General features: G+C 37.1%; 1 long non-coding RNA gene across 4 annotated transcripts in view; it reads right to left on the reverse strand.

Moving 5' to 3' along the window:
- Positions 1 to 1,133: 1,133 nt before the first annotated feature.
- Positions 1,134 to 24,079, reverse strand: part of LOC144294002 (uncharacterized) — a 70,270-nt gene continuing 47,324 nt past the window's right edge. The window contains exons 5-7 of one of the 4 annotated variants that reach the window (XR_013361384.1): positions 5,742 to 5,845; positions 3,506 to 3,609; positions 1,134 to 1,338 (exon numbers count right to left, since the gene is read on the reverse strand). This is a non-coding gene — a long non-coding RNA (uncharacterized LOC144294002). The remainder of the gene's footprint in view (positions 1,339 to 3,505; positions 3,610 to 5,741; positions 5,846 to 24,079) is intronic. The other 3 variants (XR_013361385.1, XR_013361383.1, XR_013361386.1) reach the window with 3 other exon arrangements.

Below are 24,079 nucleotides of genomic sequence, written 5' to 3' on the forward strand. Positions count from 1 at the left end.
ATTTAGGCAGTGAACACATTAGCATTGGTACAAAATCAAGGACATCAGAGGAAACAAAGTTAACACTGATGAGACTTCTTTGAGATTTCTTTAAAAGAAGGGTGGTATTTCAAAAAATAAGGTAGGTACAGGACAGGGTACTATTCTAGGGAGAAAAATAAAACCCTGGTATAAGGCACACCTAAAGAGTGAAGAATAGACCTGTTGCTATAACAAAGAACCCAAAGGAAATAAAGATGGAGAAGAATATAAGGGCCAAATGTCAGAACAAATAAAGGCCTGATTCTAAGGTTCAGACCTGATCCTATCCACACTGGATGCTATTTAAGTAGATGTGATGAAAAGTGGGGTAGAAATATTTAGGTGACAACAAATTGTAGAAAGCTTTACAGGTGGGAAAACCATGGCTTATAAAAGCAGGTGGTTTACAAAGTGTATATATATATATATATATATATATATATATATATATGTCAAAACTCGTTAAGTTTTATACTTTAAATATGTGCAATTTATTATACCTCAGTTAAACTTCAATAAAACTGAACAGAGAACAGATAGGCCTTCATAAATATCCAATTTATATTCTCAAGGGCAGCGATGTTGCAGGGAAGGAAGTAAGCTAATCTTTATTAAAATCCTACTAAGGACAAAGCAACACCAACTTTGGATAAGGACTTTATCCAAACTATTCCAATTAGTCAGCTCTGCAACTCTCCACATGAGACATTATCAACACTATTTAGAGAAACTGAAATTCAAATATCAGCTCTAAAGGTCATAGAATTAGTGAGGGATTAGGTTTAGACTTGAACTCAGGTCTACTTATTTTAAAGCCCTGAGATTCCAAGTGATTCTACACATAGTGAATATTAACATTGAACCTAGAACCAGCTTCATGCTCTAGTCTCATGACAAGTACCAAGGAAAATGGGTGGGAGCACACACATAATCCAAATTAAGGACTTTGATTTATGCGCATTGAGGTTATTATCTCACAATTTTCTTTTCTTGTAGTGGTCTCGTCTGGCCTTGGCATCAGGGTAATGCTGGCCTCAAAAAATGAGTTGTAGAGTATTCCCTCTTCTCCATGTTTTTGGAAGAGTTTGAAAAAGGTTGGCAAAATCCACTTCTTTAATTTAACTTCTTTTATTTATTTATTTATTTATTTTAATTTAACTTCTTTAAATATGTGATAGAATTCACCATTGAAGCCATCTGATTCTGGGTTTTCTTTGCTGGGAGATGTTTGCTTCCTGACTCAATATTCTTACTCTTCTTACCTTTTATCGGTCTTTTCAGATTTTCTATTTCTTCACGACTCAGTTTTAGCAGGGGCTGAAGAGTGAGGAAATGAGATGTTGGTCAAAGAGTGCAAAGTTTCATTTATAAGATAAAAAATGCAGACCTAATATACAGCATGATAACTATAGTTAATAACACAGTATTTCATCCTTGAAATTTGCTAAAAAAGTAGATGTTAGGGCAGCCTTGGTGGCTCAGTGGTTTAGCGCCACCTTCAGCCTAGGGCGTGATCCTGGAGACCTGGGATCGAGTTCCAAGTCGGGCTCCCTTCATGGAGTCTGCTTCTCCCTCTGCCTGTGTCTCTGCCTCTGTGTGTGTGTGTGTGTGTGTGTGTGTGTGTGTGTCTCATGAATAAATAAATAAAATCTTTAATAAAAGGGAAAAAGAAAAAGAAAAAGAAACAAAGAAAAGAAAGAAAGAAAGAAAGAAAGAAAGAAAGAAAGAAGAAGAAAGAAAAAGAAAGAAAGAAAGAAAGAAAGAAAGAAAGAAAGAAAGAAAGAAAGAAAAAGAAAGAAGAAAGAAAGAAAGAAAGAAGAAAGAAAGAAAGAAAGAAAGAAAGAAAGAAAGAAAGAAAGAAAGAAGAAAGAAGAAAGTAGACCTTAAGTGTTTTCACTAGAGAAAAAAAAATTGCACCTATGTAAGGTGATGGATATGCTAATTAGCTCAATTATGGAAATCACTTCACAGTGTATAGATATATCAAAGCATCACATTATACATCTTAAATATATATAATTTTTATGTCAGTTAAATCTCAATAAAGCTGGAGGTGGAAAAAAAAACAAATTAAAGACAGCAAAATTTACTTCAAACACTACTTTTACATTTTTCAGAGACCTTTCACATCTGAGATAAGATTTTATTTATTTATTTGAGAGAGAGAGAGAGAGAAACAGAGATAGTGAGAGAGAACATGAGTGGGAAGGAGAGGGTGAAGCAGGCTTCCTACTCAGCAGGGAGCTGGATTTGGGGCTTGATTCCAGGAAACTCAGATTATGACCAAAGGCAGATGCTTAACCAACTGAGCCACCCAGGTGTCCCATCCTAAGACATTCTTAAACTGACTGGATATTTAGTGAAATTGAGAGAGAGGAGAGAACAGAAAGATAAAAAGAGAGAGAGAGAGGAGAAGAAGACAGGAAGAAAGAAAGGAAGAAAAACAGTATAGATAGATGAAGACCATGTCTCTTGGTTTTTGTGCCCAATTCATACAATGTGAGCCTTCTTTTTTTTTAAGATATTTATTTATTTATTTATTTATTTATTTATTTATTTATTCATGAGAGACATACCAAGAGAGAGAGGCAGAGACATAGCAGTAAGCCTGCTATGGGACTTGATCTCAGATCGCGGGATCATGCCCTGGGCCAATGGCAGATGCTCAACCACTGAGCCACCCATTTAAGCCTTCTGTTAAATGTCTAATTCAATCCAATCCATTTACCATGAATAGCATCAATTTCACCAATGAAAGCTTATTTCCAACACCAATTATGTCAATAAGTAAGCCAGTAATTTCACCAGTGGAAATCCATATGTTAGTTAACAACACATGTGGTTGTTGATCAGAAATCAGGATAGCAGAACTCCTAAGTGTGAACTTTCTGATACTAGCACTCTTCTTGGAGTAGAAATTCTCATTAGGGAAATGACAACACTAATAATATAACTAAACTGTATACAGAATATTTGATGCCTATCTTGAAGCATTTTAGAGTAATAAAAAGTGTTCTGTACAAATTTTGGTTTATCTAAATTAAAAGGTGCCATAATAAAAATGTAAAACACATTAGATAACTCTGAGTTTCAACACGTTGTTGAGTTACAGAAGTTAATTTAGGCAGAATGTCATTTTAATTATAAAGCAATGTTGGGTCACAACCTGGGTATGGTTTGCTGTCATTGCTGAATTTTAGGAAGCTTATTCTTTCATTCTGTTCATTTGCCCTCAAGTGGTTCAAACTGTTATAGTTCATTGTGGTTGATTTGCCTTCAATTATTGACTTCTTCAGTCATTTGGGAATTTTTGTTGATTTTCAATTTGGGACTATTCTAGAACTTTTCTTTACCAAACTTCAATTTCTTTGGAACAAATAAGAAATGTGTAATGGTCTCGAACATATTTCTTAATTTCTCTGTTCTTATGCTATCATTAATCAAGTATTATGTGCTTCAAAATCATCGTTTATTTGTCAATTACCTCTTTAAATCGACATGAATTCCTTCCTATGATAGAAAAGATAGTCATTGCTGTTTCACCATTAAGGAAAACAAGGTGCAGATATATTGATTCCATTTTCTCCACTGCAAATGGAGGAATGTACATTGTGGTCCAATATGGAATGACATATAAGTTGTGCAGTTTTGTCAAACATTAGGACAAAGATTAAGAATATATTTTTAGTCATTTTAATACATAGAATTTTGTTCCCCATTTCCCATGTTTAGTGTTCTGTGTCCTAAAAGTCCTTAAAAGTCTAGAAAATGCATCAGAAAAGCTAATGATAATTAATCTCAAAGAATCCCACATCTAGTCCATGTGACTATATCACTTTCTTGGGGTGGGGGAGAGTGAGTCATAACTGACCAAATTGTACTAACAACAAAATAATAGTAATTCTCATTTACAGTGGGTTTATCATTTTAGTTCTCATTTAAAAAAAATACATATATATCTTACAGTATCCTTAAACAGAAGGGAAATGACACATTTTCAAATTTATACTTTAGTCTCTCTTGAGACACTATTTTAGAGGCCTAAGGCTACCATAAGATTGCAAATAATTTGCATGTTTTCTTTTAAATGAGTATCTTTTCAAGAAAGAAGAGATGTCAGTTTCCATCGTAAGCACTGGAAATGAGATCTGAAGAGTGAAGATGAGTTGCACAAAAGTTGATAAAAGAGTTGAACAATGGTCTAATTCTGGAACTGCTAAATAATTGACCATGGTACGTCCTCGTTGAAGGCCAGTTGCCAAAAATAACTTCTAGAAATGGGATGAGAATCTTGGTCAGAATTGAATTAATTTCCCAAAGAAAGAAGAACCCTATTTTGTCAATGCACAGTAATTTTATCTTCTCATAAAACTTTTACCACAGTCAAAAGCATGTGTATCATTGCTAATTTCCAACTTTTGCCCAAGAGCTGAATAGATATTTCCCATCTTATGGAGTTGTTCCTATGCAGGATGTCCTAGGAGCCTTGTTGATGTTTTGTAATTCTCTTACATTTTTTTTTTACCAGAGTTTCAAGTATGTGTATTATGGCTAATGTTCACTATTTGACTGAGACTGCATAAATATTTCCCAAATTATACAACTGTTTCATTTCAGAAGGTTATTTATAACTCATATTGGTCAAGGTCAAAAAATAAATATGCTGTATTTCCTCAAAGTAAATTATTATGGGGTACATAATGGAAGTGAAAAGAAAGATAGACTCTAGAGACCTTAGGAATCTCAAGAGAACTTTAGGGAGAAGCCCGAGGCCTGACTACCCCATGTTCTTTTAATAAGTGGGGGGAATCTTTCAGGAACATGAGGGAAGCTACAGGATTTATAAACCATGCACATACAATATTCCTGACTTCTCTTCACTTGAAGCTACGCATCATCTCCACAGGCCTGAATTTCAAAAAATACCAATGATTGGGAATAAAATGCCTTCTGGTATTATCTGAACATAACTTGCAATCTTACCTTAAGGCCTTGATTCATGCACCTGACAACTTCGATTTTCTGTTTATAATGCAGTATTGAAAAAAAAAATAATGCAGTATTGTCTGCCTCCAAAAAATAATAGGCTTTATGGAATACATTGTGCATAATTTAATTCTTATATGCCAGGGAATTCATGACCCAGGAACATCTATTTAATTTCTAGAATAAGTATAGCTCAACACACACACACACACACACACACACACACACACACACACACCAATATAACATGAGCACACTTTTAGCTTTAAATTTGATTTTAATAATTGTATTAGGTGAATTTTTTAAATCACTCTGTGCAAAACATGAAGGGAAAAGCATATTTTGAAAACCATGTTGATAATTTAAACTGTTGGACCTTGGCAATGATAGATAAAATAATGTTTAGCGTTTGGCAAATATTTATCAAGAAAATATCTATTAAATGATAGATCAGCTAAAATTATATGTATTAAAAATTATTTTCCTCTGCCACGTTAATCAAGAAAAAGATAGTCAATGAATTAAATACATTCATATCTCAATTGGGTGTTTTACTTTATTGCAAACAGTAGAATTATCCAGTCGTTCTTGCTAACTGCACTAATATTCATGAAAATATAACAATAACTGAACAACCATTTTCCTTTGTATTTTTAGATCTGTACATTAGGGATATATACATCTATCAGAATTTTATATGACTTTGACCTCATTTTTGTTGAATAATGCCTTACCTTGTACTGTTGACTCCCTATCTAGTGTGAATCAGTATATCAGGCTTCACTCTGTATCTATAATTCCTCTGGGGCAATACAGATAAATGTAGATCTCCACTTTCCTGAAAATTTTTAGAAAAACAGTTGAGAAAAATGAATGCTCATAATATGAACACTAACGCCAACTCTAGTACCCAATTTAATATCCACACTGATTCTAATTCTAATACCAACACTTACCGTGTATCAAGCAACCAGGTATCTTGAAGCTACCTGAAGTAGCTTCTTCCTTGTGGTGGAAATAGCTCTTATTAAATTCATTTTTCAGATAAGGAAATTAAAATAAAGAAGCCAAGTTCCCATAACCAGTAGGAGTGGAAGTTGATTTTGAGTCCAGATCTGTCTGAATCTAGAAGACATACACTTTCCACCTTACCTCAGACAAAACTAAGCAATGTGTCACTTGACATTTTTTACTGCGTAATATTGGAAATAGCATCATTCTTCTCATTTTAAAATCATTCCTTAGACTCTTCAATTTTTCTTGCAGTATATTCTTTTTACATCAAGGATTTCTAGTGTAAAATAGTTCTATCTTTAAAAAAAAAACTTCACAATGTTTCATTATATTCTGGAAAACTTGACTGGTTTATATTCTCTGTTGTCATTTCCTAGTCTTTCATTTGAGATTTTTCTCGTCACACTTCCACCTTGCTAGCTGCTTTTCATCAGTTGCAGACTGTCACAGGCCTGGGCATCTTCCACACCACCTTGACTCCTCTTCATCCCTCTAATCATTACTGCAGTACACTTAGTGAAGCTTATGTAAGAACAGAGCAAACAACACTCCTTCTTATTCTGCACTTTTATTTTTTTTAAGATTTTATTTATTTATTTATTTATTTATTTATTTATTTATTTATTTATCAGAGCAAGAGAGAGGGAGAAAAATCACATATAGGGGATAAGGGCAGAGGGAGAAGCAGACTCTCCGTTGAGCAGAGAGCCTGATGTGGGATTTGATACCAAGACTCCAGGATCATGACCTGAGCCAAAGACTGATGCTTAACCACTTAACTGACTGAGCCACCCCGGAGCCCCACCATTCTGCACTGTTAGGCCCCACAAGCATATTTGGGCATATGAAAATCTCCCTACTGACAGGGTTAAACAATTTCAGAAATAGTTAATAATGTACAAGGTTCTAAGTAAAAAGCTGAACCAATTTGGATCTTCTCTTAGGTCTCACAAAGTGAGGGCTTACAAAAAGAGGTCTTCCGGTGGGTGGGGGCCAACCTGAGTCATAATCTCAAGTCTGAGCCCTTTTTCCAAGTATCTCATACTGAAAACTCCTCTCCCTTTCATCAAGAAAAGCCCCATGTCGAAAGATGTTCCCCCATTCATCAATAGGAAAGAGCAAATTTAAACAACGAGATACCACTATACCTCTATTAGAATAGCCAAAATGAGGAACAACACCAACTCATGACAAGGATATGAAGCAACAGGTACTCTCTAACACTGCTGGTGGGAATACAAAATGGTACGGCCACTCTGGATGACATTTTGACAGTTTCTAACGAAACAAAGCATGCTCTTACCATACAATCCAGCATTACAATTCTTGGTATTTACCCAAAGGCATCGAAAACATCGACACAAAAACCTGCACATAGATGTGCATAGCAACTTTATTCATAATTGCCAAAATTTGGAAGCAACCACCATGTCCTTCAGCAGATGAATGGATAAATAAATTATGGTGCATCCAGACAAAAAATAGTATCCAGTGCTAAAAAAAAGTGAACTATCAAGCCATGAAAAGTCATGAGGAACCTTAAATGTATACTACTAAGGGGAAGAAGCCCATCTGGAAAAAGCTACATACTTATAGCAGCAATGGAAAAATCAATGGAACAATTATAGCGACAATGGAAAGATCAACGGTTGCCAGGGGTTAGGGAGAGGGTTGGGATGGATAAGCGGAGCACAGAGGATGTTTTAGGGCAGTGAAAATATTCCATATGATATTATAATGATGGCCACATGTCATTAGACATTCACCAAACCCATAGAATGTACAAAACTAAGAGTCAGTCAGGTAAATTATGGACTTTGGGTGATCATGCTATATCAATGTAGGTTTATCAACTGTAACAAATGTTGGGATGTTGACAGTAGGGGAAGCTTACATGTACAGGGGCGGAGGTGTATGAGAACTTCTGTACTTTCTTCTCAGCCTTGTTATGAACTTCAAAGAGTTCTAAAAAAATAAAGTCTATTTAAAAGGAAAAATTATCAGGAAAGTCTTTTCTTTTTATTCTTAAAATTATATTCTTTTCAGTTTCCTACCAATGCTAACTGAACCTAAGAATCCCTTAAGCACAAAATCTCTAAGGAAGAAGTAGCATTCAAGGACAAACATTTTAGCTTGCTGGTTTTTTTTTTTTGTTTGTTTGTTTTTTCAGACACACTCCAAAAGAAGCACTTTTAGATGGAACATGGTTTTCTCCATTAGCAAGTACATACCTGCCCTTGGAGTCAAAGGGCTTCCATTGTTACGCTTTTTAGAACTTCTGGTTTCTTTTCTTCTCTACTTGAGGTGTCAACTAAAGTCTCAAAAAGTTCTGTTAGTCTTGAATAATGGAAATGAGAATATAAATATGGGTTAAATTCTTTTTCATTTTGAAGTCTTCTTGAGATAAAGATTGGTCAACAATGCTTCCTGCCCTGACTACCTTGTTAAACTAGATGTAATACCCTCTGTCCAGTTAAGTGTTGCTTAATTGTATTCCTCTCTAATTTAAAACTACAACCTTGAAAAAAAGGATGCAAGCAATTCATCTAATTTTCAAACATTTTCTTTACACCACAAGATCAGTTTTATGAAAAATCAGTATTTTTTAGAATACATGCGAACATTATTCAGTAAGTTTACAAAAGAATTGTATTAACAATTATAAGGAAGAAATAATAAATAAGCTGAATCTAAGAGGTGTAAGGCTGAAAAAAAGGATTATTTCTTGTTTGATATCAATACCTACTAGCCAGTTTTAATAGAAATCAGATTTCATTTATCAGAATTTGGTTTTTCAATAAAAACATGATTGCTAGCAATGGCTGGGAGTGTTCGTAATAAAGGAACGTCAAGAACCCAATTTAGACGACAGAGAAGAGAAGAAAAAGAGAATCCAGAAGAAAAGATAAATTTATAGTTTAGTTCACAGTTAGTGTCTGGATGCAAAATGCCTCTGGGGACTGAATGCAAGATCATTTGTTCATCTCGATCAGATACTAGGAATTATTTAGGTATGTGTGTGTATTAGTCTTTCATTTATTCAGTTAATTATTACTTGTGGGATCTACTGGGTGGGATGGGATACAAAGGCCCACTCAGTGGCATTTTCAATGATTTATTCAATAGGTAACATGAGACATGTATACATATAATTCAGTCAATGATGTATCAATGGTAGAGTTTGCTAATCTAAAGCATTGCTGGGACACCTGAGTGGCTCAACAGTTGAGTGTCTGCCTTTGGCTCAGAGTGTGATCCTGGAGTCTTGAGATCGAGTCCCACATCAGGCTCCCTGCATGGAGCCTGCTTCTCCTTCTGCCTATGTCTCTGCCTCTGTGTGTGTGTGTGTCTTTCATGAATAAATAGATATTTTTTTAATTTTCTTAAAAAAATTAAGCATTGCTTACTCAAATTGTGTTCTGCAGACCTAGGGCAATCTAGGAAGTGTTTGTCACCTCTCCATGATAAGCAAAGCACAGAATTTGAGAGTAACTGTGTAGAAAATCTGGTAACATTTGATGTTGCTGCAGCATTCCATATGATCAGTGCTCATGAACGTTGCATCCAACAGTAAAAATCGGGGAATGATGTTTTGTATAGGTTTTTATTTTTCTTGTACTTAATTTTTATAGTAATTTATAAATATATCAGTCTGCAATGGATTAAGGATGGGGGGGAAATGCTGTCCTTTAATTGATATTTTTAAAAACATTGTGAAAAAAATCCAATCTTAAAGTTCAGAAGCGAGGAGGAGGGGCTCTACCCCAAGGTAAAAATAAAGGCTTAATGAAGAATCTGGTATTTTGAAGAGGTCTTAGAGCATGGCTAGGGCTTTAAAAGGTGGAATAGGATTACGCGTTATATTTTGGGAAGAAAAAATAGCCTGAATTTAAAGTGTGCTTGAAAAGCAAGTAAATGACTTTGGCAACAATGGAACAACCACAAAGACAACTCGGGTGGTGGGTAGGGGCTGGAGGCTAGAATGAATAGAATGTCCAGAAAGGAACATGGATGCATTATTTGGCTTTGTAATAAGTGAGATATCTAGATAGTAGAATATTATAAGAGTTGTATCTTTTAGTGGGCTGCAAAAAAGATTGAAAATGATAATCTTAGAAACCAGAAGACCAGTTAGAGAACTATTGTGATAGAAGGGAAGCAGGTAAACAGGGCTTGACCTGGGTGCTGGAAAAGAGAACATGGCAAGAGTGGATTAATACAGGCTTTCAGGAAAACCCAAATTTTATTCCTGTTCAGCACCATGCACAGAACCTGACCCACAGGAGACATCCACTGCTGTCACTTTGTGGAGCTAGAGAGATTTAGAAAAGGGCCCAAAGGACTACCAAAAATCTGAAAATGTGTAGTCTAAAATGAGGACAAGATAGGGTCTATTTTAGGCATGGTCAAAGTTACACCTATTTTAAATGTGGCATTAAGAGAAGAGATGGGGTGGAAATACCAAGAGTCAGTCAGCTGTTGAGGTTTCAAAGGTAAGGACATAACATGTCTAAGAGAAAGAATGTAGGGAAAGGATAATGCTGAGAAGGCTAGAATGCCAACTGAGAGGTAAGAGGAGGGCAATTGTACCTTTCAGACTCATCAGCAGGGAGTCGGAAAGGTACAATGGCAAAGACACAGCTTCAGGATTCCAGAAAGGAAGATTTTTCAGAAGACACATCAACCACACTCTGTGGGATCATGAGACCTCTGGCTGGGGAGGCTAGAAGATTTTTGGCATGTTTAGAGAGAGACATTTTCTCATTGTGGCAAAGTTCATAGTGAGTTGGAGCAGTTTGGGGCAAGATTAAATAGTGAGAAACAATAATCAGGGGTGAAAAGTATCTCTTAGAAAGAGTTCAATATAGTTTCAAATTATGAAAAACGTGATAGAAATCTACCTGGGGTGAAGGTGATAGAACTGAATGAAGGCTGAGGGTGGAAGTGGGGAAGCAGGTATGGAGGAGAGCTGTGTGGAAAGGAAAGCTCACTAAGGGCACAAGTGTTTGGAAGAAGCAAGAAGGCTGAAGACTTGAGAAAACAAGTAGCACCTAGGAAGTGAGAATTAGGAATGTGTATTCTGAGGAAGGAAGTGGGCAGAAGAGACAGGTGACCTTCTATAACCTGGAAAACAGAGGCACTGGTAATTTTTAAGAGAAAGTGGTTTAAGTGACTCAGCTAAGTTTTATCTTGGTTCAGCTGATCCACATCAGGCTGCACCTACTGATCAGGACTTTCTCCAACAGGACCCCAGTCAGGTTTTACGGGGTGGGAAGTGAAAATTGAGTAGCTGTCCCTACAATGGAGGCATAGGCAGCAGTTTGTTTACTTTCACCAAAATTTAAGATGAATTCCTGTTTTCCTGTTTTTGTGCTCCTTGCTAAAGTTCCTATAAAACATGAGAACAGTATTTTCTAAGAACTATTTTTGCACACCTTATGGTTTATCAGCTAGTCAAAGTTCATGGAGCTGGGAACAAGACAAAATCAGAAAGAGAATAGGGTAAAATGAAGGGGAAAAGAGTGTGCCACCCCAAAGTATGCCTCTTTGGCATATTGATTATTTTGAATTGGTCAATTTTTTTTTTTTTTAGATTTTATTTATTTGTTTAACAGAGAGCACATAAGCAGGGGAAGAGGCAGGCATTCAGAGAGGGAGAAGCAGACTCCCCACTGAGCAGGAAACCTGATGTGAGTCTCAATTCCATGACCCTAGGATCATGACCTGAGCTGAAGGTAGATGCTTAACCCACTAATCCACCCACACACCCCTGAATTGGTTATTTGTAAGAAACAGACACAGGTAAGCTCTGAGAACTGGGTAGAAGTTATCCTTTTGTGAGAGATATTTACATCCAAAGGGAACTCTCTATGTGTAAAATTGTGTTCCAGTCTGTATCAGGAAGAGAAAGATGACTCTAAGCCTCTAGAACTCTTATCAATGGAAAAGAAAATAACTTAAATCTGCATAACAACCCCACTGTGTGTTTCCTGTGTTGTTTCCTAGGCATTTTGTAAACAGCCATGACTGGCCTCCTCACCAACTCAAAATCTTCTCTTGTATGTAGCTGAAGATGGTATTGAAGTGGTATCTTGGAGTATTTGGGGGAGTTGCTTAGTCTTCCTGGGTGTCCCTCATTTATACACGAAATATACATGTTATTAAACTTTTGCCTTTCTCCTGTTCATCTGCTTTTTATTACAAGGGATTCTCAAGGAAGAACCTAGAAGGGTAGAGTAAAAAATTACTTTTCCTTCCCCACAGAAGATAGAAAGCAGAGAGAGAATCAGGGACCCTCCATCTTGTTTATTGTAGTCTTTCTACATCTTTATTTCTTGTCCTTCTTTCTTATTCTCTCAGCCACTGACTTTATCCTGAATGACTGGCACAGATAAGTTGAAATCATTCTTTCCTTGAACAGTCTTTCTTCTCACCTAATTCTTAGTTCTCTCTCTGCTGGTCAAGCAGCATACATCCTGGGGGGATTTCCTGGACTCCTAGGCTCAATTGATCTTTTTCTCTCTCAGCTCTTCCTCTTCAATAACTGAAGATTTCATCCATTCCCAGCTTTGCCACAACCTGTAGCTAGGGTAGCATCATAAAAAAGCATTCATTACTCAGTGCCTTTGGGATCAAGCAAAAACTTAACACTTGGCTCTGCCATTTCTAGGTTGTGTAACTTTTGGCTACCCAGTAAGTTAATTTCACCTATGCAGCTTTTTCATCTTCAAAGTGAGGAAAATAACATATTGCAAAGATTACATTAATTGAAATAACAGTGGTAAATTCCCTGTTACATTGTCAAGAACACTGAAGAAATGATAGTTTTTATTAATACCGTGGGTATAGGGCTCATATTTACACCTGTCATTCTCTGCCTGCTGCATCTCTGCCATAGCTATAATATTCACTGGACATGTGCAGACACAGTTCTGGCTAGCCTTTGAATTAACTAGAGACAAACCTAAAAGGAGTAGCCTCCTTCACTAGGAGGTGGAATCTGGAAAGAGTTGACCACTGTCCTCTCAGTATCCTGGAAGTAAGCAGACATAAGAGTGTCCCATTATTCATAGACATCCCTTCCAATACCCTTTTTTCTCCTAAGACACAGCTACCTGACTTTTTAGTTAGTTTTACCTTTTCCCGGGGCAGATGCTGTTTTTTACCTCCTGCAAATACCTTCCCTTTTAAATTTTTCTCTTTTTTGAGATGTATGCTCCTGCTTCCAGAACTACATGGAAGGCTTTAACATCACCCACATTTCTGGGGTTGAACTTAGTAGCGGCCCCTCAAGGACAATAAGCATCTATCAAGCACCTACTACATGCTCAGGGTACCCTTCTATTAGCATATCAAGGCTTTCTTTTGGAAAGTTGAGATCACTGTTAGCCACTCATACCATATCCTCCAGTTCTTTCTATTATTCCTCTGCATTATCCAAACATGTTTTGTTTCCTCTGGGGGATCCTGCTGTATATGTGGACATACACAGACACACACTACAAAGCAGTATACACAAATAAGTATCATCAATGAGAAACCCTACAGGTGGAGATTCACAAGCATCCCTCTTATTTCCTCCCAAGGGCCTCAAGTCAGTATGGTTAAGTCCAGATGCAGAGAACAAAAATTTTCTCTGACATGAATACTTGACATAGAGCAAGAATGGCTGCACATAGGGTGCTCCTGATGGGTAGGCTGAAACAATAAATCTTTGGTGCCCAATGGCATGGAAGCTCTAACTTCCATCCCTCTGCTCTTTATAAATGTCCCCTATCCACATGATTGAATCCAGAGGTTGCAAATTAAACTAGTATCTCAGATGTTAAATCTAGCCAGCAGATGGCCAAAGGGTATCATAATCTGTTTTGGATTAGTTGCTAAAAAGAGAAAGATTAAATGTGAAACTCTGAAATTCCAGATTCCCTCCTCAGTCATTTCAACCCACCTAGCCCTGGGATGCATTGCACCTTGAAACCCCCATGTCACACAAGGATGCTTCTTAAAGAGAGTTGTTCTTTTTCATACACCCTCATATGGGGTGCCAGGAATCCCCAAACAAAGCCCCTTCCCAGCAGACATCTCAATGGCAGAGCTTTCCTGTGACTGACAACTCACTGCAAAATAGTTCTCACACACAATTCCCACTTTCTCCAAGGCCTATAAATCCATCTGTGCCTTTTGTTGGAGCATGACAAAGACAGTAGGAAGCAGCCACCTGGGCTTTTACAGGAAGCAGGAACCAGAGGGAGCCAGGTCTCCCTGCTCCAAACTGTTTCATTAAATAATCACTTAACAACTTCTGCCAAGACCCTGTTCCTGCTTAATTACTTGCTTGCTTTCTTCTTTCTCTTTTCAACTTTTTTAAATTGAAAATCCAAACCAGGCCTGTCACAATCTAAGAAGTCAGATTGCTTGAAGACATCTTCTGACTCTGTCTCATTAGGTGTCCAGCCACTGAAAAATGTATGATGGTTGAAGAAAAAGATGTAGGAGCAAACAAATGCAAAAAAATAAAAATAAAAAAGCAAATTTACCAACAAGGTCTAGTGAGGGAAACAACACTTTGAAATACAACTTGCTTTTCTATTTAATAAGGATAGCAATAAACTGCAGTCGCACAAATGAAGTGGAAGCCTAAGTATGATTTCTGGTAAATGATGGTTGCAGTCATTAATAGGGAAAACAAACATCAGGGAGTGGACACAGCTAGTGAGTCCCTATTGTCTTAAAGGGATGTGAAACCAGGTGGAGAGTCTCAAATCTGTGCCTAAAGAACAGGGAAAGACCACCTGAGCAATTAAATCAGAAATAGGGACTCAGTACTTTGGTCATGTAAAAAATGCTTTGCATTATTACCAAAATCAAACTTTAGATCCCACAGACTTATATCATACTTCTTATATTGAGTGCCATGAATGAATTTCTTCAAAATATTTTATTTAATATTAATGGTATTTTATTACTAATAAATATTAAATATCAGCAATATTTGATTTAATAATAGATTTCATTTATGTTTAAACATTAAAATATTATTTCAAAATTTGATCAGTATAAAAATATGACAGATACTTTACATTCTGTATTTGTATTAGGTCTTCAAAATCTGGTGTGTATTTTTTTAAACATTTATTTATTTATTTATTTGAAAGAGAGAGAGAGAGTGGAGGAGGTAGGGCTTCTCACACTGGAGAAGGAGAAAGAAACACAAGCAGACTCGAAGGAGCCTGATGCGGGGTTCAATCCCATGACCTTGAGATCACAATCTGAGCCAAAAACAAAGTTGGATGCTTACCTGACTGCACCAGCCAGGTGCCCCTCTGGTATGTAATAATTGACAGCACCTTGGACTAGCCACAGTTAAGCACTCAACAGCTACATGTAGCTAATGGCTCCCATATTCTATGACTACCAGTATTTAGTATCTTTTTTTTCATATTTTCTTTATATTATGTCAAAGCACCTCAATTTTACCTCCCAACCCTCATACAGAATATTTTATTCCTGCAAACTATTAGAGCATCTCAGAACTTTTTTGTTCTCTTACCATTTTTAATAGAACTATCTAGTTCTTGTGTAATAAATCCAATAACTGCTCACAGCCATACACTATAATTAAAGATTTAGTTATTTAGTTATTTTGTTTTGTATTAGGGCTCTTCTATTCCAGTTTTCTTTCCCCTGGATTCAGTTTTGTATTTGTTTACTTTGGCAAGGTGATCTTTGTATGATCATATTTAAATGTAGGCAGGAGATGTGGTTTTCTTCAGATTGCATGCACACATGAGCAGAAAGCTGGCTGTTAGGCTAGGGAACAAGGCGGGTCCTTATGGGGGTCCTACCATGGCATTGACAATCCTAACTCTTCCCAACTAATTTTCATTAGTTTAAGAAAAGCTCTTGTGGTCTTTGGTGGGGAGGGCTGGTGGAACACAAAAGAGCTACACAAGCTAACTCTATGATGGAGGATATATGTTGGGTTAGGGGAGGCACTAATGGCTTTTCCAAATTAGAACTTTCTATTAACCAGTCCCCCTTCATACACTTCCCACTTCTCTACTGGCAATGTTGAGCACCGCAGTTTCTTTCTACCTGGATAAAGTCTGTCCTGTTTTATTTATCAATAAGCTTTTGGTTTCTAAGTACATTAGAAACTCTCACTAATGACCTCGACAGCCATGCCCCTCACACAGTTTCCTTCACTATTAGGGCTTGTCTTGGTTTGGGGTCCCTAGAAGGAGTACTTGAGGAGGAAAATCTTATTGCAAGTGATTTAGCAAATTTCAGTAATGGCATTAGAAGAAGAGCAGACAGACATTGACTCAAATCTGTTGATGTGTTAAGTGCAATTTGATCTAATTGAGAGATTACCACTCTCTGTATCCAGGGAGTTCAGAAATTGGTGTGGCTCTACATTTAAGTAGCAGAACTTAGTAATGACTAAACTGAGAGATGTTTAGGGATCTCCAAAGAGTCCTGTTGTCATTTTCTTTCATAAGAAAATTCCAAAGATAAATATAAGGAATGTTAATGAGCATACTGAGGGGAAAAACCATCAGAGGCAAACTGTCACAGAATAGACAGTACAATCACAAAGTGCTATTTTCAGGAAGTGCCCTACCACTTTCTGCAGGAACTTCTTCTACAGCTATGCACACATCATATATTAAAAGTAAGGCCTAGCTAACAGTAAGAGAAGCAATAGCTAAAACCATTACATACACAATACTGGGGTTGAGTAGACATGCAAACCTAACTCTGTAGTAAACGATACTGGAATCAAGCAAAAAAAAACAAAAACAAGGGGATCCCTGGGTGGCGCAGTGGTTTAGCGCCTGCCTTTGGCCCAGGGCGCGATCCTGGAGACACGGGATCGAATCCCACGTCGGGCTCCCGGTGCATGGAGCCTGCTTCTCCCTCTGCCTATGTCTCTGCCTCTCTCTCTCTCTGTGTGACTATCATAAATAAATAAATTAATTAAAACAAAACAAAACAAAAAAAACCTTAGCTGCTACACAATAAAGTAACTACACCTAGAAGTTATGGCTGTTGGCCAACCAAATAGCTAAGTCATCAAAACTAATGGCTTGCTCAATAAGACCTACACCAAGACCTTAATCTCATTGTTACCACTAATCTAAAGCTACTATGTCATACCCTATGCTTGGCCCTAAGTAATTTCTTGCCTGCAAAACCTACTTTAAAGTCACTCCCCTCAAGGCCTAACACCCTATAAATACCTTGTCTTAATTTCCCACAGCTCCCTCAATGTGCTGGTCTCTCTTGATGCAGTAAATCTGATCAATTTAGTTTTGCTAAATTAAAACCATAGTGAGAGATCACTTTGCCTGTTAAAGTGGCACAAAAACAAGTGATAACAAATGCTGAGGAGGATGTGAAGAACAGGGAACCCTTGTGCACTGTTGGTGGGATTGTAAATTGGTGCAGCTACTATGGAAGACAGCAGCTAGGAGCCTCATGAAATTAAAAATAAAACTACTATACAATATAGCATTTCCACTTTGGGGTTATATCTGAAGGAAATGAAAATACTAACTCAAAGAATATTTGTACCCTATGTTCATAGTAGCAGTATTTACAATAGCTGAAGCATGGACACAACCTAAGTGTCTATCAACGGATATGAATGGATAAAGAAGTTGTGAGATGATAGATAGATAGATAGATAGATAGATAGATAGATAGATAGATAGGAATATTTTTCAGCCATAAAAAATGAGGAAATCCTACCATTTGCAACAACTTGGATGGACCTTAATGATACTATCATAAATGAAAGAAGTCATACAAAGAAAGACAAATGCTATATGATCTCACCTATATATGGAATCTTAAAACAAGAAAACAAAACACCAAACTCATAGAAAAAGAAATTATATTTGTGGTTGCCAGAGGCAGAGACAGGGAAGGAAGAATTGGAGGGAGGTGGTTGAAAGGGGCAAACTTCCAAAAAGAGAAAAAAAAAAAAAAGAACAAACTTCCAGGTTTAAGATAAATAAGTAGTGGAGAGGCGATGTACAATATGACTACAGATAACACTGCTGTGTGATATGTAGGAAAATTGTTAAGAGAGTAAATCCTAAGAGTTCTCATAACAAGGATAATTTTTTTCTTTTTAATTGAATTCACATGAGAAGATGAATTTAATCAAACCTAGTATAAAGGGCAGCCCCGGTGGCTTAGCGGTTTAGTGCCGCCTTGAGCCCAGGGTGTGATCCTGGAATCCCAGGATCAAGACCCACATCGGGTTCCCTGCATGGAGCTTGCTTCCCCCTCTGCCTGTGTCTCTGCCTCTCTCTCTCTCTCTCTCTCTCTCTGTCTCTCATGAATAAATAAATAAAATCTTAAAAAAAAACCTAGTATAGTAATCATTTTATAATATATATAAATCAGACTCATTCTGTATACCTTAAACATGGACAGTGATATACGTAAATTATTTCTCAATAAAACTAGAAAAAAAATTAAATAAATTTTGCTGATCAAAGACTATTCCACTCGTCAATAGTCAAGAACTGTTTTTGCCTTGTTGATTGGGAGCCTATGATGTACCAGATACCATGCTCAATGCCTTATATACATTATATCGAATCTTTACAACTCTGCAAGGTAATGTTGTTGTTCCCAATGTACAAAGAAGAAATTGAGACTCAAGGAGGTGCCCTTCCCTTCCCCTCTACACAAGTAAGAAGTGGTAGATCCAACATCTATCTGCCTCTAAAAACTTTTGGCATGCCATGTAAGTCATTAGTCATTTGAAAATACAGCACAGAAACTTACATCTCTAGCTCATTCTCTACACTAAAATTGATTTTGAATGCATCAATGATTACAATGTAGGCTACCTTTATAAATTCCTACAAGAACACTAAGGGAATCTTCAATTCTATCAAAGCAACTCTGGATGGGCTCCTGAATGGGAGCTGGTGACCACAAAGACCAAGCCATGATTAGAGGCTTGGAACTTTCAGCCCCACCTCCCATCCTCCAGAGAGGCAGGAGATAGAAATAAAGTGAATATTTGGGGATCCCTGGGTGGCACAGCGGCTTGGCGCCTGCCTTTGGCCCAGGGCACGATCCTGGAGACCCAGGATCGAATCCCATGTCGGGCTCCCAGTGCATGGAGCCTGCTTCTCCCTCTGCCTGTGTCTCTGCCTCTCTCTCTCTCTCTCTCTGTGTGTGACTATCATAAATAAATTTTAAAAAAATTAAAGTGAATATTTGATCATCTCTATATGAATAAACCTCTATGAATTCCTAATAGTATGGGGTTCCATGAACTTCCAGATGGACAAACACATCCATGTTGGGTAGTGACACACGCCGACTCCCCAGGGACAAAAGTTCCTGCACTCGGGACCCTCCCAGAGGGCAAATATACCTTGCCCTTGGTATATTTCCATCTGCCTGTCTATATTCTTTATCACATCCTTCAATAAATTGGTAACCGTAAGTTTTTCCTTGAGTTCTATAAACAGTCCTAGCAAATTGATCAAACTTTGGAATGGATTGTGTGAATCTCTGATTTATAATCAAATTGGACAGAAGTTATGGGTGATCTAGGGATTTAACACTTGCAATTGGCATCTGAAGTGTGGTAGGAGCAGTCTCGTGGGACTGAACCCTTAATCTGCGGGATCTGATGCTGTCTCCAGGAAGATACTACAGAATTGAGTTAAGATAGCACAGAGAATTGCTTGATGTGGGGAAAAAGCTTCACACATTTGGTGACCAGAAGTTTGAGAAGTGTTGTGTGTGTAGTAAAGAAAACTCACAGAAAGGAAAGACGCAGTAGGGAAGACTGGGTTTTTCCCTATGAAAGAAGGAAAACTGAAGTTTCTTTTTTTATTCAGAAATAATATGAGTGGGGGTGTGCTGAGGTGGCTCAGTCGGTTGAACATCTGACTTTTGGTTTCTTCTCGGGTCATGATCTCAGCGTCCTTAGATATGCCCCAAGACAGGCTTACACTCAGCATGGAGTCTGCTTGTCCCTCTGCCTCTCCCCCAATCCTTGCACATGCACATGCCCACATGCTCTCTCTCTCTCTCAAAGAAATAAATAAAATCTTTAAAAAAAATAATGAGGTCTCTTATGCTAATTATATTTTTCTAATACATTGAATATAAGCACAAACTATTACATTCAATAATATTTATATGTGAAATATTTAAAATAATCATATACCACACTTTGTACCAACTGGCCAAGGGGCCCAATTGCAAAAGACTTTCTCTAAAAAGTGCACCTTCTAGAAAATTCACTATATTTCAAAGATGATCTTTTGCCTGGCTCAGAAACTTAGAAATTCAGATCTTGTCAGTATCCCCCAGTTGCACAAATTCTAGGTTTAATCAAACTGACAAATCTTATAAGACAACTGTAGAAAGCCAGAATGCCAATTTAAGAAAATGTGATGAAAACTACGATTGCCAGCTAGTTTGGGAGTTCATATCAGTATGACTGGAACACCCTCTCCCTATAGACAATATATCCCTAGAGTGAACTAACAACCTGAAGTGTTTCTTCCAGACAGTAGGATCAGAGCAAGGTTGCTAAGTAATGACAGTCAAGCCTTGCTGACCTGGAAGCAAGCAGTCCTGTCTCTCTAGGATGACCTGGAAATCACTTCAGCACACATAAAGTCAATTCCATAACTGCTCTCAGCTGTCAGCGATATTCCCAAATCAGGGGCAGGGTGTGGGGTAGAAAAATAACTTGTTGATTTCATTTGCTTTTTGGGGGAAATGACACTCAAAGAATGTCATTAATAATTCTAATAGGGGATCCCTGGGTGGCGCAGTGGTTTGGCGCCTGCCTTTGGCCCAGGGCATGATCCTGGAGACCCGGGATCGAATCCCACATCAGGCTCCCAGTGCATGAAGCCTGCTTCTCTCTCTGCCTCTCTCTCTCTCTCTCTCTGTGTGACTATCATAAATAATAAATAAAAATTAAAAAAAAATAATTCTAATAAGTGGTAAGGCCATAGTTCTTTCACAGATCTATCTAATTATAAAGTGCATGTTTTTTCCATTATATTCTATGTCCTCACTAGCTAGGCCAACATCTTCAGTCTATTTTGATTCTCTGAAATTCTGTTGCTAAAGCTGTAGAAGGATGTTATTATTTTTTTTTTACTTGCAGTTTCTCCTGTATAGAAGATGTAAAAACTGAATTCTTGAGAATTACTGGTTCCAACACAGAGGGTTGAGTTGTTACAGCCCATCTCTTCTGCTGATTATAATGAAAAGTTCTGGATGAAACACAAAAAACTACCCAAGGATGCTAAAAAAATAAAAGCAGATGGATTAAGGATGGATGTCAAAATTTAGAGAAGTGACTGCTTGGGTAAGTTTCTCTGTTTTCTTTTTTCTTTTGACAGCTTCTCACACAGAGCTGTGAGGTGGTGGCAGCAGCACAGACAGCTAATATTTGAGTGGAAACCCAGTATTTTGAATCAGAGAAACCAGGAAAAAGAGCCCTTGGTAGCTAGAGGGTGGGGGGAGCATCCCATAGTGGAGAAAGCCTCAGAAGATACCTCCTAATTTTCTGTGTGAACCTGTTCATCCTGAGGCACCTGAAGTGAACAGAAATATATAAGTCCTTAACAGAGAAATAGGAATTATAAAAAAAAAATACCTAAATAGAGATTTTAGAACTGAGAAATAAAATATCAAAAAGTTTTAAAACTCACTGTGTGGGCTTAAGAAGGAAGATGAAAGAAGAGCATCAATGAACTTTAGGGTAGAAAATAAAATTAACCTATCTAAAAAACAAGGAAAAAATTTTTAAAAAGAAAACAGAGCCTCAGAGACCAAGGAGACAATATCAAAAGATACTGCACGTTAGTCATTGGAATTTCAGGAAAGAAAATGAGCTGGAGGAAACATAATATTGGAAGAGATAATTTCTGAAAATTTCTCATGTTTGGTAAGAGTTATAAATTTACAGATTCAAGAAACTGTGAAATCCAAAATAGGAGAGATTCAAGCAAAACCATTAGATAGACAAATTATAATGAAACTGCTGTAAAATGTAAAACACAGATAAAGAAAAACTGTAAAGAAAGCCATAGAAAAATGATATATTACATGCAGGGAAACAGTGATTTAAGTGACTGTGGGTTTCTCATTAGAAAATATGGAAAGAGCCCAGATGTCCATTGACAGATGAATGGATAAATAAAAAGTGGTATAGATATACAATGGACTATTAGTCAGCCATCAAAAAGAATGCAATCTCGCCATTCCCAGCAACATGAATAGAATTAGAGGGTATTGCATGTGATGTAATGGGCACTGAGTGTTATATGCAACTGAGGATCACTAAATTCTACCCCTAAAACTAATAATACACCATATGTAAACTAAACTGAATTTAAATTCAAAAAAAAAAAAAAAAAAAAAAGAGAGAGAGAGAGAAAAGAAAACATGGAGGCAAGAAGACTGTGAAATAATATCTTAAAAGTGCCCAAAGAAAAGAACTTTCAACTCAGCAATCCATATCCAGTGAAAATAGCTTTCAGGAAGGACTGTGACAATAAAGAAAATCTCAGGTGAAGAAATAGAATTTATTACCAGCAGAAGAGCTCAAGATACTAAAGCAAGTTCCTCAGGCTGAAGGGGAAGGGTATCAAAGAGAAACCTGCATCTTCAGGAGTGAAGGAAAAGCAACAGAAATGATACATATCTGATCATGGTAACAAAAAAAAAATTACAAAATATATATGACTTAAAAGTAAAAATCATAAAATTGTCTGATGGGGTTTTCAATGCACAGAGTTACTTATAATCCATCTGTCATGGTGACAGAAAGGTCAATTGTGGAGTTCTATATGGACCTATGTTGTTGCAGCATGTCTGTTTTACTTGAAGTTGTACAATACTAACTCTAAGTGGACTCTGAAACCTTAAGTATGTATATGGCAGCCTGAGAAAAATGCACATACAGAGAGCCAAAATGTCAAAAGTAAACTAACATGAAATACCAAAAATTATTCAAATATTCCAAATAAAGGGAAAAAAGGAAACAAATAAACATGAATCAGGACTAAGAAAGAAGGATGCCTGGGTGGCTCAGTTGTTGAGCATCTGCCTTCAGCTCAGGTCGTGATTCCAGGATCCTGGGATGGAGTCCCACATTGGGCTCCCCCCAGGGAGCCTGCTTCTCCCCCTGCCTATGTCTCTGCTTCTCTGTGTGTCTCTCATGAATAAATAAATGAAATCTTTTTTTAAAAAAAAAAGAGTAAGAAATAAAAAATATGAATGATCTAAATTTAATCATATCAATTTCATTAAATATAAATTATCTAATCAGAACAATCAAAAGACAAATCATCAAACTCAATAAACTCATTATGCATTGTCTACAGGAAATTGACTGTTTTTTAAAGATTTTTTAAAAATCTCTTAAAGATTTTTAATATATTTTTCCATGGGACCCAGACGTCCCATGGAAATCTACTTTAAACATAAAGATATACACAAATTTTTAAAAAAGTGAAAAATAATGTAGCATGCAAATGAAAGGAAGAGCTACCTTCTTGTCTCACAGAGTCAAAGAATGAATCTTGCAGACAAAGGAGAGTGAGTAAAGCGATGGAGGTTTATTAAGCAAGGAAACAGAGAGAAGTCTCAGGAGTGAAAGGGGCCCCGACACACTTGCCAACATGGGCTTTCACTGACCATCATTTATGTAGAACTGACCAGGGAGCTTGTGGCCTTATCACTCTTGTGATGTCTTAGCTTGAGTAAGGACTGGTGATAACATCTTTTATGGCCTATTTCTTTTTAGGGTCTGGTTATTCTTAGTTGGTCACAAGTCACTGTCATAGAAAAAAGACCTCTCTCCACATATGTAGGGCAGGGTAGTATGGTTTGTTACCTTATTTCTGGTTTCCTAACACCTCACTATTTGTGGAATTTCTGTGAACCTGATCCCATAGGCCCTAGCCTATCTCTCCCTATCTGGCCCCATCTGGCCCTTACTCACAAACACTAATCAAAAGAACGTTGAACTGGCTAAACATAGCAAAGC

The sequence above is a fragment of the Canis aureus genome, chromosome 22, assembly GCF_053574225.1.
Source record: "Canis aureus isolate CA01 chromosome 22, VMU_Caureus_v.1.0, whole genome shotgun sequence".
Classification (NCBI taxonomy): Eukaryota; Metazoa; Chordata; class Mammalia; order Carnivora; family Canidae; genus Canis; species Canis aureus.